The following is a 10,448-nucleotide window of genomic DNA, read 5'->3' as shown; positions in this document are numbered from 1 at the left end:
GTTTAAGGAAAGCGATCGTAAATCAATCACGGGCGTAAGGGTGGAAGGTGAGCCCGTAAATCTCTCTGGCCGAGAGATTATTTCCAACATTCTCCCCCTGATCTTGAGGCTAATGAGTTAATTCTTACAAAAATAGCTCACCAAGGCAACACGTCAGAACAGCAAGTCATGCACCGTCAAGACACCGATTCCTATAGTTTACTATAGAACTTAGAAAGAACTCTATCTAAGTCTAATAGAAGTTTGTTGAAATAGTGCCCCTTAAATCTCTAAGTCAAAAGGCATTCATTTATTCCCATGCCGGCTACATGTTCTTTAAATAAGTTGGGAGGTAGGCCTTTGGTAAGTGGATCCGCGAGCATTGACTTAGTGCCAATATGTTCAATTACAATGGTTTGATCCTGGATTCTATCTTTCACAATATGATACGTAATGTCGATGTGTTTGGCAGCACCACTCCACTTGTTGTTACTCGAAAAGAATACTGTGGCTTTATTATCACAGTATATCATTAGTGGTCTATCTATGCTGTCAACCACTCTTAATCTTGAGATGAAATTTCTAAGCCACACAGCTTGCCCTGTAGCTTCATAACATGCCACAGATTCTGCCTGCATTGTCGACGATGCAGTTAAAGATTGTTTGGAGCTTTTCCATGAAATTGCTCCTCTTGCGAGGGTGAAAACATAACCTGATGTGGACTTTTTACTGTCCACACACTCTGCAAAATCAGTATCTGAATAGCCTAGGATTTTAAGTTCATCGGATTTCCTATATGTGAGCATGTAATGCTTAGTGCCTTGCAAATAACGCAGGACTTTCTTAACAGCTTTCTAGTGGTCTAAACCTAAATTAGATTGAAATCTACCAAGCATCCCTGTAACAAAAGCTAAGTCTGGATGCATACAAACTTGAGCATACATTAAGCTTCCGACAGCTGAAGCATATGGTACCAACTTCATCTGATCTGATTCTAACTTATTTTTCAGGCATTGGAATAATCCAAACTTGTCCCCTTTAACTATTGGGGTAGGTGTGGTAGAACACTTACTCATGTTATATCTCTCAAGTACTTTATTAATGTACGTGTTCTGAGATAATCCTAGTACTCCGTTAGACCTATCTCGGTGTATTTCAATGCCCAAAACATAAGAGGCTTAACCAAAATCTTTCATATCAAATTTTGATGACAAAAAACCCTTTTTTTCATGCAGCAAATTCTTATCACTACTTGCTAATAGGATGTCATCAACATAAAGTACTAGAATGATAAATTTTTCACCCTTAATCTTAATGTAAATATAATTGTCCACCTCATTCTCCTTAAACCCAAATTTCTTAATAATTTCGTCAAACTTAAGATACCATTGTCTTGACGCTTGTTTTAGTCTGTATATAGATTTCGTAAGTCTACAAGCCAAATGTTCCTTGCCTTCTGCAACAAAACCCTCAGGTTGTGTCATGTAAACATTTTCATGAAAGTCTCCATTAAGAAATGCAGTTTTTACATCCATCTGATGAAGCTCTAAATCAAAATGAGCAACCAACACCATGACAATTCTAAATGAATCTTTCTTAGAGACAGGGGAAAAGGTCTCACTATAATCTATTCCCTCTCTCTGTGAAAAACCATTTGCTACAAGCCTTGCTTTAAACCTTTCGATGTTCCCTTTAGAGTCAGTTTTGGCTTTGTAGACCCACTTACAGCCTACTGTCTTGACTCCATCAGGGATTTCTACTAAGTCTCATACTTTGTTCTGACTCATAGACTTTAATTCATCTTCCATAGCTTCACTCATAGACTCTTAATTGCTTCATTAAATGACGATGGGTCATCTACCTTCCCAATGCCTTCGCCTAAATAGACCTCATAATAACATGGGATGGCAGTTCTCCTTTCCCCTTGTGATCTTCTAGGTTGTTCATTATTGATCACTGGTGGTTCAGGATTTTCATTCGGAATTTCACCATGATGTGACTCAGAAGTGTGTTGAGTATCATTATTATTCTCAACAAAAATTGTATCACTAATGTTTCCATCTGATGTCATTGTCTGATTTATGGACACTTCATTATGTACAACAGTTGTCTCAAATATGAGGTACTTGTATTATAGTTTGACGTGCCATACTGATGGGAATATTATTCTCTTGGATTTCTGATAGAACGTTGGACCGTATTTCCTCCAGATTAATTTTCCTTGGCAAAATTCCCCAGACATCATTATTTTCTAAGAATACAGCGTGTCTTGTTTCCACAAACTTAGTGACACAATCTGCACAGTAAAATCGGTATCCCTTAGATCTTTCTGGATATCCGATAAAGTAGCAGCTTACTGTTTTGGGGTCTAATTTCTTTAGTTGTGGGTTGAATATCTTAGCTTCTGCAACACAACCCCACACACGCAAATACTTTAATATCGGTTTTCTCCCTGTCAACAATTCATAAGGAGTCTTAGGAACCAACTTACTAGGAACTCTATTAAGTATGTGAGCAGCAGTTTTAAGTGCCTCCATCCATAAGTTCACAGGCAGAGTAGAATGGCTAAGCATACTCCACACCATGTCCATTAGTGTACAGTTACGTCGCTCTGCCACTCCATTCTATCCTAACCATCAATCTTTACGCCTCGCTAGCCACCCCATATATATTGCTGATATCAAATCGTCGACAGCCCACTAGCTCAAACTCACACCCTTTAGGATACCGAAGACATAGGTTTGGAGTATGAACTAGATATCTTAGGATTCTCTTTACGACCGTCATGTGACACTCCTTCGGAGCGGATTGAAATCTAGCACACATGCAAACACTAAGCATGATATCGGGCCTAGATACACAAAGGTAAAGGAGTGAGCCAATGATAGAACGGTATACCTTCACATCCACATCCTTACTATTGATGTCGAGGTCGAGGTGCCCATTAATTGGTATCGGTGTCTTTGGCACCATCCATATCGAACTTCTTGAGTACGTCCTTCAAATATTTTGCTTGCGATATGAATGTGCCGTCTTTGAGTTGTCTCACTTGTAATCCGAGAAAGAACTTCAACTCCCCCATCATCGATATCTCGAACCTCTTGGTCATAATTCTACTAAATTCTTCACTAAAGGAAACATTAGTTGAACCAAATATTATGTCATCAACATAAATTTGGCACACAAATAGATCATTCTTGAATTTCTTAGTGAAGAGAGTAGTGTCAGCTTTCCCGATTTTGAAAGCATTCTTGGCTAGGAAATCACAAAGGCACTCATACCATGCTCCAGGGGCTTGCTTAAGCCCATAAAGAGCCTTGTGAAGCTTGTAGACATGCTCGGGGTGCTTTGGATCTTTAAATCCCGGTGGTTGCTCCACATACACCAATTCAGAGATTGGCCCGTTCAAGAAAGCACTCTTGACATCCATTTGATACAACTGGAAATCGTGGTTAGCGACATAAGCTTATAGAATTTGAATGAACTCAAGGCGAGCAACCGGTGCAAAGGTTTTTACTAAAGTCAAGTCCTTCAACTTGGGTGAACCCTTGAGCCACTAACCGGGCTTCGTTGCAGGTGACAACTCCATGTTCGTCTTACTTGTTGCGGAAGACCCACTTGGTGTCGATGACGTTTTTCTTGGGTCTCTCCACAAGTGACCATACTTCATTCCTCTTCAAGTTATTTAGCTCTTCTTGCATAGCCATCACCCAATCCGAGTCACCAAGCGCCTCTTCCACCTTTACCAGTTCCAAAGACGAAACAAAGGAGTAATTTTCACAAAAGCTTGCAACACGATATCGAGTTGTTACCCTTTTACGCATGTTGCCGAGGATATTATCAACCGAGTGATCCCGTTACACAATTTGGTGAATTCAGGGATAGTGCACCGTGGGGGCTTAAGCTTGTTTGGTGTCTCCTTGCTCACTTGCGCCCACGGCATCAATCCCATCCCCAAGGTCTTTATTTTCACCACCATCACCAACTTGTGCTTGATCGACTTAGATTGAGGAGTCTTGTTGTAATTCTTGCTCTTGCTCCCCCTCAACCTCTCGGGGCCTCACATCTCCAATTGCTTTGTTGTCTTTGTCCTCCTTTGAAGTTTCAATTTCTGCATCATTCACTTCAACTTGCTCTACTTGAGAGCCATTAGGTTTATCAAACGTCACGTCCCTTGAGATTTCAACAATTCCGGTGGATTTGTTGAAAACTCGGTAGGCACGTGCGTTCGCCTGATATCCTAATAAGAAACCTTCATCTACTTTGGATGCAAACTTAGAAGATCTAGGTTTTTTGCTAAGAATGGAACATTTGCATCCAAAGACTTGAAAGTATGATACATTAGGTTTTTTACTGATAAGAAGCTCATATGCAGTTTTCTTGAGGAGCTTGTGGAGGTATAGACGATTGAGGGAGTGGCACGCGGTGTTGACGGCTTTGGCCCAAAAGACATTCAGTGTCTTGTACTCATCAAGCATTGTGTGAGCCATCTCAATGAGCGTCTGGTTCTTCCTCTCCAGAATCCCATTTTGAGGGGGATCATATGGAGCAGAGAACTCGTGCTTGATTCCCTCTTCTTCAAGGAACTCTTCAACCTGAGTGTTCTTGAATTCTCCACCGTTGTCACTTCGAACCCTCTTAATCTTCACTTCAAATTCATTTTGCGCCTTCTTGGAGAATTTCTTGAAGATTTCTTGGGTTTTGCTTTTGTCATGGAGAAAGAAAACCCAAGTGAAGCGAGAAAAGTCATCAACAATAACGAGACCATGTTTGTTACCTCCTAAGCTTAGATAAGCTATCAGTCCGAAGAGGTCCATGTGCAATAACTCCAATAGTATTGTAGTCATCATGATCTTTGCGGGATGGAATATTCCGACTTGGTTCCCCGCTTGACAAGTGCTAAGCCCATTACCTTTCCTTTGTTGTCATCTCCAAAGATTATATTGCCGTGGTCTCCGCCGTTCTTGTCGAGTGAAGTAAATATACTCCTTTCTCCGGTCATATGGTTTGTGTATCCGCTATCGATTACCCAACTTGAGCCACCGGAGGAGTATGCCTACAAAAGACAGGTCAAACATGCAATTTAGGTACCCAAACTTGTTTAAGTTTGGGTCCCTTCACAATAGTGATCAGCTCCTTTGGAATCCATATGCTTGCCCTTCGCTTCTCTTGATCGGATCCAATGAAGATAACAATCACTTGTCCACGATTGTTCTTCATGATCTCATGAGAGTCATAGATAAGCCTGATCTGAGTTGGATCCTCATGAATTGAGGAGAGCTCAGAAACAGCCTTTCTGCCCTGCTGGGCTCGGACCGTCCGGCTGGACTTCTCTACCAGGCAGACAGTTCTGGTCGGACCGTCCAGCCTCTGGGACCGTATCGTCCGGCTGAACCTTTGTGCCAAACCGAGAAGTTTGGTCGAATTGTCTGACCTAAGCTGCACAGTCTAGTCTCCCCTCTCTGTAGGACCGAGGGGTCGGACCGGACCGTTTGGCTTAGACTGGACCATCTGTCCTGACTTCTCTATTGGACAGAGGGATTAGGAAGGACTGTCCAACCATGTCCGAACTGTATGTCCACAGAGCTGGTTTTGCCTCCCTCTTCACCAATTGACTCCCCTTTCACAAATGCAAGGCATGGTTTACCATTGATCATTACCCTTGAGCTTGCATTTGAGTCGGGGGAATACCCAAGACCCATCCTATCCTTGTGATAAGAGGTGATCGTCTTAAAGAGGGTATCCTTGGATTGGTAAATTCGAATGCATCCAAACTTTACCAAGGTCTCCAACCTCTCATTCTCCTTCTTCAACTCCTTGAGAGCTGCATTATTAGTTTCAACAACACTTAAGTCAATACTTTTGCATTTCTCACAATCAAAGATGGCATTGACTATTGTGTTGTCCTTAGAGTTGGAGAGGTTGCTCTTAAGATTGTCAATTTCATTCTCAAGACCATTGTGCCTCAAATTCATGGACACAATTGTCTCCTCAAGAATTTCATTGACATCCTTAAGATTGGTTATGGTTTGATTTGCCAACTTGAGCTTCTTAGACAAATCATCCATTTTCTATTCATTCTTGGCAAGGATTCCTTCAAGAGAGGCATTTTTCATTCTCTCTTGAACTAGAAGATCCTCTTGCCTCTCAAGCGAGTTTTCCTTACTTTCTAAGGCTTTCATGAGTTTGACAATATGAATAAGCGCAGGTTTACTAAAATTCCTAAGCATAGCATTATCATCATGGTCTACATCATCATCATCATCATTAGTATCAACACTATGCTTAGGGGCAAGAAATACCTCGCGCCCTTGCGCCATGGCACAACGGCGTATGATCGTTGTCGTCGTTGTTGACATTGGCGAAGAGCCGCTCCATGCTTGATGAAGAGATAGCCACGGTGGCGACGCCTCCACCCTTAGAGCCACTTGCCTTGGACTCATCTTTCTTCTCATCCTCTTCGTCGCTTGAGAACCACTCTTTCCCAATGTGTGCCTTCCCGGGCCTTCTCTTGAAGTACTTGGGCTTGCTCTCCTTGTTCCTGGCGAGCTTGGGGCAGTCCGCTATGAAGTGCCTAAATTCCTTGCACTCATAGCAAGCCTTGTTGGATTGCCACTTGGATCGATCTTCATCTTTTCTTCCATAGCTCTTCTTGCGGAGGAACTTCTTGAACTTGTGGACCAAGAGAGCAAGTTCTTCATCTTCGCTCTTTGAGTGACTTGGACTCTCCTCTTGGGCTTTGGAGCTACCTCTCTTCGTCTTAAATGCCACTTCCTTGTTCTTGGCTTGAGCGCTGGTGGTAGCGAACTTCTTGACTTCCTTGGCTTTTTACTCCAATAGCTCATGTGATATGATCCTTGAGAGTACATCGCTAGGAGTCATCCTCTTGAATCCGCTTGACTCACGGATCAAAGTCACCAAGGTGGGATTTCTTGGTGAAATGGCCCGGAGCAAGCACTTCACCACTATGTGATCCGTCATGTCTTCACTTCTAAGCCCACGGATCTTGTTCACAATGACTATCATTTGGTCATACATCTCTTGTGGTGTCTCGTCATCCTCCATAACAAATCTCTCAAGCTTCCCTTCAAAGAGTTTGATTTTTGATTCTTGAACCCCTTTTGATCCTTCATGGCCACTCGGAGAATGTCCCAAATCTCCTTAGCTTCATCAAGTTGATCAACCTTGTTGAATTCCTTAGGGCTCAAGGAGTTGAGGATCACGCTCGCCGCTTGAGCATTGTGGTGGATGAGAAGCTCTTATGCCGGAGTGAGCTCTTCTTCATCATCCGGCATGTCACTTACCCCTGTGCACACAACCTTCCAAACATTGGATGCAAAGAGATTAGATAAAGTCTCATTTTATGCTTCCACGCCCCATAGTGTGTGCCATCAAAGTAAGGGGCGCGATCGGAAGGTAAAGACACATTAGGAGAAGAAGAAGTGTTGAGTTTAGAGTAGTCAAACTCAAAAGAAGCTCGCTTCTTGGAGGTAGGTGATTTTTCTAAAAATTCCCCTCCACCACCTTCATTTTTGTTGTTGGAAGCGCCGCTAGCCTTGTCTCCCATCTTGGATCACTTCAAGCGTTTAAGCCTTTTCAGAAGAACAGGCACTGATACCAATTGAAGTCCCAGAGAGACAGCCTAGAGGGGGGTGAATAGGTGTTCTGAAATTTTCTTCGAAACAGCAGCAGTTAGTAGGGGCCGGACCGTCCGGTCGGCACTCTCAGGTTGAGCCGAGAGCTCTGGCCAGACCGTCCTGGTTAGAACACCGAACTATCCGGTTAGTGAAAAATGAAGACTTGAGAGTCTCCTTTTTCAGTGAAGTTCCTGGGAACATGAAGTGATCGTGTGTAGAAAATAAATGCAGAAAGATCGTAGGAACAGACAGAACACAGAAAAGACAAGATCAAAGACACGAGAGATTTTATTTCGAAGTTCGGATCTTTTGATCCTACTCTCCGTTGAGGCGCTCCTGCGAGCGAGATCTCTCTCAATCCTTTCCCTCTCTTGGCTTCCTCCCACAAGGCTAACACGGATCTCCGGATTCACTCCTAACGACTAGCAAGCCCTTGATCAACCACCAAGGTCAAGATCAAGCTGCCTTGCCCAGCCCTAGGTTGCAACCCGCTCTACTCTACGGCCTTCTATGTAGAAGCACAAGAATCCACTATCAATCTTACCTATTTTCTTGCGGAGGTTAGGCACTAACCTTCACAACTTGCTCCCGGGCGATCCACAAGAATCAAAAACTCATGGGTGACACCTATCCGTCTAGGAGATCAATCTTCAAAAGTAATAGGCCACCTTGACTCCGCATGCATCCATCTTCACCCAAGAACAATCACTAAGCCACTCACTAGCCTAAACACTTTTTCTAAGACATTATTCACGCATTAATCTCTCTAGGAAGTGTTTTGGGTTAGTGGGGAGGCTTGAGAGGTGCTAAGTTAACCCTAGAAACCAGTAGAATCGAACAGAAAGCCTCACCAACGACTAGATCTAAAGGGGGCCTTATATAGGCTAGCAGACATCACTTAGCCGTTGGAAAAGAAACCTAACGGGACCGTCCGGCTAGGGGACCGGACCGTCAGCTCACTCAACTTGAGCAGGGATCGGACCAAGGTCCGGACCGTCCTGCAACTAGACTATCCGGGAAGGAGGTCGGACTGTCCTGTCCCTGCTTCTTAGGAAAAACAGCAACAACCCTCCTACTAGGTTTACACTCACTCCAACTCACTCTTGGATGCATGCAGATATACCAGTGACCCCTCTTAATAGTACAGAGTTCCTACGACTCAAAAACGAAAAAGAATTCCTCCTTCGAATGCCTTCAACTCCATAGACACTTTGCTTTGGGTCACATATGCTTCAAATTGGATCGCATATTCCTTCAAATGAAATGATCCCTTATCTTCTCTGCAATCACAACTAATTAGCGCATAGATGTTTGTCTAGCATTGTCATTAATCATCCAAAACATCGTTTAGAGGCTAGATGCACTTTCATCCACTTCTTAAGAGCTTCCAGGATTGCCAAAGCCTCTTTGTCATTAGTTGAAAGAGGAGCAGCTTTGGGGCCAATAGCCTTGTTGCATCAGAACAGCACCCAAACCTTGGCCACTAGCATCAACTTCCAATGCAAATGGTAATGAAAAATTTGGTAGGGCTAGTACAGGAGCTTGGGCAAGGAGTGTTTTAATGGTATCAAACGAGTTCTGTTGATCCTGGCCCTAGTGAAACCCATTCTTAAGTGAATCAAACAAAGGTTTGCAAATGATACCATAATTTTGAATGAATCGCCTATAAGAACCTGCTAGTCCATGAAATCCTCTTAGTTGAGTTAGAGTGGCTGGAATTGGCCAATTTTGGACAGCTTGAACTTTTTCAGGATCAGTAGCAACCCCCTGATAATTGATGATATATCCCAAATAGTCCACTTATTGCTGACCAAATAAGCATTTGTTGGGTTGGCATACAGATGGTTCTCTCTGAGTATTTGCAGTACAGTTTGCACATGAGAGGCATGTGGTTCAAGAGAGTTGCTATAAATGAGAATATGACCAAGACAAACTTCCTTAAGTGAGGGGCTAGTACACTGTTCATAAGTGCTTGGAATGTAGCAGGGTGCATTTGTGAGTCCAAAGGGCATAACCAAAAATTCAAAATGGCCCATATGTGTACTGAAGGCAGTTTTGTGAATGTCATCAATGTGCATTCTTATCTGATGATAACCAAACCTCATATCAATATTAGAAAAATATTTAGCTCCATGTAATTCATCCAGTAGATCTTCAATCACTGGAATAGGATACTTGTTCTTGATAGTATGTGAGTTCAACTGTCTATAACCAATGCACATATGCTAGGTTCCATCTTTCTTTAGAAGAATAGTGATGTGACCACGACTACTACGGATACAACCATTGCTCACTTCAAGATCAAGATGCCCAAGTGCTGGAATCCGATTCGGCCACCCGCTACATTGCTGACTTCAAACGATAGCCAAATCTCCATTCAAGCTCTGTTTTCAGCCCATGAGTACTTGATGGAAAGGTTTCGACGTCCTCTTTCAAATGGATCTAGCCTCATTGCCAAATTCTATCTGAGTCAACGGGAATCATGAAAACACTATGTTGTGTCACCCGTAATAGGCCTATGGGCTTGTAACTTTGTCTGGGACCCTGGCCCAAGAGGGGCCCAAGTGGGGTGCACCCCAACCTAGTGGTGCATGACCCTACAGACCCTTAGGGCATCCTTCCACTCCTATAAATAGTTCGTTACCCCTTAGGGGTTAGTCGGGTTTTGTTTAGATCAAAGTATAGCGTCGCTACTTTGCTGAGTTAATCCCGTGATCGGTTGGATCGCCAGATTGCTTGCTACTGAACCCCACTTGTTCAACTTATGTTGAATCAATCTATCATCTTTAATTCAAAAATTCAGTTGCTTGTTTATCTTGTTCTTGCTTGTTC

The sequence above is a fragment of the Oryza brachyantha genome, chromosome 11 (genome assembly GCF_000231095.2).
Source record: "Oryza brachyantha chromosome 11, ObraRS2, whole genome shotgun sequence".
NCBI lineage: Eukaryota > Viridiplantae > Streptophyta > Magnoliopsida > Poales > Poaceae > Oryza > Oryza brachyantha.
Note: the sequence above shows the minus strand (reverse complement) of the source record.